Source organism: Halichoerus grypus, chromosome 9 (assembly GCF_964656455.1).
Source record: "Halichoerus grypus chromosome 9, mHalGry1.hap1.1, whole genome shotgun sequence".
NCBI lineage: Eukaryota > Metazoa > Chordata > Mammalia > Carnivora > Phocidae > Halichoerus > Halichoerus grypus.
The window spans coordinates 88124393-88128883 of record NC_135720.1 but is presented as its reverse complement, the minus strand read 5'-3'; the positions used below and the strand labels follow the sequence as shown (position 1 = coordinate 88128883).

The 4491-nt window shown below is 36.2% G+C and overlaps 1 non-coding gene across 1 annotated transcript; it reads right to left on the bottom strand.

The window, feature by feature from the left end:
- Window positions 1-4014: 4014 nt before the first annotated feature.
- Window positions 4015-4168, bottom strand: LOC118551573 (small nucleolar RNA SNORA62/SNORA6 family). The gene has a single exon (XR_004925128.1). It is a non-coding gene; the product is annotated as a small nucleolar RNA SNORA62/SNORA6 family (small nucleolar RNA).
- Window positions 4169-4491: the final 323 nt, after the last annotated feature.

Sequence of the window (4491 nt, the reverse complement as noted above, 5' to 3'; positions counted from 1 at the left end):
CTTTTCTCCAAAATGCCATAAATGTAGAAGCAAACATCAAATACAATCAAATCACCAAAGATTGTTTTATCCATTATACAAAAAGAGCAAGATTAAATAGTAAATGGAAATCAATCACTTATTTTACGTGAGAAGTTTTCCCCATCTATAATGTCCTCATTCTGCTCTCTGCATATACCAGGTGTTTTGTAGAAGTTTTTCAGTGTTAATGATTTAATAGGTCGCCTTCTCTCCTTCCAGATGCTTTTACATGATTAGCAGTCATAAAGTGTTGTTTTGGTTCTCCCCAAATTTACATTTCTTCCATATAGTGCATATTTTGGGACACTGACTTTCGCACAAATGAGTTCCAATTCTATTTTGAAGACAAACCTCCCACTTCATTGTTTTTGTTACCCTCATTTTAAGATACACATTTTAACAGGTATGTCAACATAGAAAAAAATGGAATTATGCAAACAATTTGGGAGTCAGATGGTATTTCTTTAAAAAATGTATGTTGAGATTCTGAATGTCATGTTTGACTACTGAAATCTCTAAGTACCCCCCCCCCTTATCCTAGGATAAATTGTTCAGTTTGTATCTTCACGTTGCCTATATAGTTAAAACCCAAGGATCTAGAAAATAGCTTGCAATATTGCAATTTCCCCCCCTGATTTCTATAAATGGATTTTAAGGATTATGAAGTTCTTTGTTAACTTCTTTAACTCTTACATTCATTAAGTTACCATTAGTGCTACTCAGAGATGCTTGTGCCTTCAAGTTAGTTTAAATTAAACCCTAAGAACTTAATGGTGAGACAGTGGAATAAATATCATTGTCTATTTAGCCAATATTATGTCTCTCTCAATGGTACAAAATGAATATTTTAAGGGAGGCTTGGAAGTGTCCTTCAAGGAAATATTTTTAAAACTGTAGAGAGCACATTGAGTTGTCCTACCTCCTTGTTACCATTTGGAATGAAGAACTCAATTAGTGGGGGGAAAAAAGACATATGAGGATGAGAAAGAGGAGAGTATATGGCAAAGAACAGTTAGAAAAAGAGGTAGGTGAAGGAGATCAATAAGTGTAATAGAGTCATGTGATTGATTTCCCATAAAATTTCTGTAGTGTCTATAGTACACGCAAAAACAAACCACACTCTAATTGTCAAGAGAATTGAAATTATCAGTTGTATTAGGGTTCTCCAGAGAAACAGAACCAATAATATAGATGCTGTAGATAGAGATAGATACATACATACATACAAAGACAGCAAGAGAGAATGAGAGATAACAGAGATATAGAGCTTTATTATGAGGGACTGGTGTATGGATTACGGAGGCTGAGAAGTCCCACAATCTGCTGTCTGCAAACTAGAAAACCAGGAAAACCAGTGGTGTAGTTCCAGTCCACACACGAAGGCTGGAGAACCAGAGGAGTCAATAGTGTACGTCCCCATCTAAGCCTGAAGGCCTGAATCCGGGAGCACCAATACCTAAAAGCAGAAGAAGATGGATGTCCTAGCTCAAGCAGAGAGCTCATTTGCCCTTCGTCTGCCTTTTTGATCTATTCAAACCCTCAACAGATTGGATGATGCCCATGTGTCTTGGTGAGGGTGATCTTTCATTAGTGTATGGATTCAAATTCTAATCTCTTCTGGAAACACCCTCAAGGATCAGACAGATCCAGAATTAATGTTTTTACAAACTATCTGAGCATCTTTTAGTCTAGTCAAGTTGAAACACATAAGATTAACCATCTCAGCAGTAGTCCAAATTTATATGGTGTGATGTTATTTACACCTTGTATAATCTTTTCAAATTGCTCAATACAAACAAAACATCTCCTGAAAAAGCCTGATACATAAAAATCAGAGAAAAGAAAAGATGAGGTTAAAGCTGAGGCAAAGTAAATACCTGGAAATAGTTGTTGTGGAAAGTAGAAGCAATTTGTATATATACATAGAGTATATATGTATAAATTTATAATATATATAAAGAGCAACAGATTTATATATATATATATATATATATATATATATATATATATATATATATATATATAACTAAACATTTAACTAAAATTTTGAACATTTAACTAAAATTTATTGAATGACCAGACATTTTAAGACCAAGTGAGGAAGATAGGCTGAATGTCAACTTTCATGAGGCTTACTGTTTAGGACTTCAGTAAGCTCTAGGAAGATAAGATATAGCCACAAGAAACACAGGTACATCTATGGTAAAGATATGCTAAGTTAAAAAGATGGGGATGAAATATCTGGCTTAGTGAGAAAAGGAGAACAATGAGCTCTGACATCAACAAGATGGTAGAATAGGAGGTTCTAGTCCTCATACTCCCTCATAAAACACCAATTTAAACAACAACCTATGGACAAGAATGCCTTTATGGAAATTCAGAGGTTCCAGTACTTCAGTGGAGCAAAAATCCTGAGAATAGATACATTGAAGAGAGTAAGAAATTGTTTCACTTTACTTCTTGGTCTGATTTCTCCCAGGAGGGAAAGTGAGAGTGAAGTGCCTGCCCAGCTCCTCCAGCCCTGTGGGATTTTGCTCAAAAAGTCCACTTATGTCTTACCTGACCCAAGACACTAAGAGCAGCACAGTTGAATAGTCTGGAGACAGGAGGAGAGAAAGGTGGCCAAGATTCACAGCAAACGGTGTGTGGATCTCAACAAACAGCTGCAGATCGTATTAACTGACTTATGGACCCCACCAAGAACCTCATGCACAAAATTTATAAGGCTGCCTCATGGCGGGGAGACCCCCATGGCCAGTTGATAAACACCCCTGGCACTCTGCATGGTTCCCTTCTGGCAGGTACCCCATAGTGTATGCCTCATGAGTATGAGTATGAGCCCATGAGTATGAGCCTCCACAGATGGCATGTGTGAGGACCTTCAGATAGCTACAGATATAAGCAGTGAGCTTGACCTTGCTGGATTGGGAGAAGATGCACAACCTTGAACTCTTCAGGGCACAGACTGAGGAAAAAGAAACTATAGGCTTCTCAAGCACTAAGCTTGACTTTGTGAAATTGAGAGAGGGGCACACAATCCTAAGACTTCCTCCCAAGACAAGAATAAGAAGAGTAGACCTGGTACACTCATAGAAAAGGTCTGAGAGACCAATAATAATATTTACTAGCTAATATAACATAACATAAAATAAAATAAAATAAAATAAAAGAGTTACCAAATACTCTGAACTTAGGTAGCTGATACTCTGCTAAGTGTATGCATTACCTAATTAAATCTTATCAATAACCTTGTGCAAATGATATGATACCTCACCTTATAGATGAGCAAAATGAGCCTCATAAATGTGACATTACCAGACAATGGTCATACACCTAAAAATGGAAAGCAAGGAGACTTGAAGACAAAACATGAGAATTCAAAAACTTTAGTTTCAATTTCAGTAACATATAGCTTCAAATAATTGTAAATCTACATTTGATGAGATTAGCAAAAAAGAAGAAACAATTCTGATTAGGAGTGTCTATTGGAGTCTTCTATAATGGAGTAGATTGAAATTTGTTGTTCAGGTAATGGGAAGTCATTGGAGTCTTTAAAACAAGGAGCAGACATAATCAAACATTTTACTTAAAGATTGTATCATGTCATCATATTTTATCATATACCAGAAGTATTAGGGGCATAAGTCATAAAAGTGAAAGAAAGATAACACAGAGAAGAGTGTTGATTGTGGCAACTGAGGGAGAGGAGAGAAATATGGAACCCAGAGCCCTGGCCTGAGCAGGGAAAAAGGAGGAAAGGATGCCTGCTATCCAGGAGATAACTTTTTCTTTCAGGTAAATAGCTGGTGTTTTATGAGACTCCTCTCATTGATGACTAAAAAAACTAGTTTATCCTGACCTGTGGTATTCCTAAGTTCAAAATTGACAGGATTTAGGTCAGAAAAAAAAAAAAAAAAGAAAGAAAAGAAAGAAAGAAAGAAAAGAAAAGAAAAAAATTGCCTCTTGCATTTATCTGTATCTTTTTTTCTTTATATTTGTAGCAAGAATTACTATCAAACTCTACTCACTGGGCCAGAGACCCTTGTGGTGTTAGTGAAGGCCTTGCCCCTCATGTAGCACGCTTTTTACACTTGTGAGTTCATTGACCAGTATCTGTATCGTTTTTTTTCTTTTTTTATAAAACTATCATCTAACTGATATTTTCTGTGACATTTAGAATTAAAGCTCTTAAATCCAAGGAGTTGGGGGGAGAGGCTATATTATATTATGTTTAAGAAGTTGGTTCCAGATTCAGTTTCTGGTTGCAATCTCCACTGAACCACGTACTAACTGTATTGCCTTGAGAAGGTTACTGGCTATCTCTAACTTCAGTGAAACTACAAATGGTTGCTGTGAAGATTAAATGAAGTAGTGTGGAACAAGTAATAAGCTTATTGTTGGCACAGAGTCACAGCCTAAAAATGTTGGAGATACTCTTTTCAGTATGTATGTACACTTAATCCATTTTTT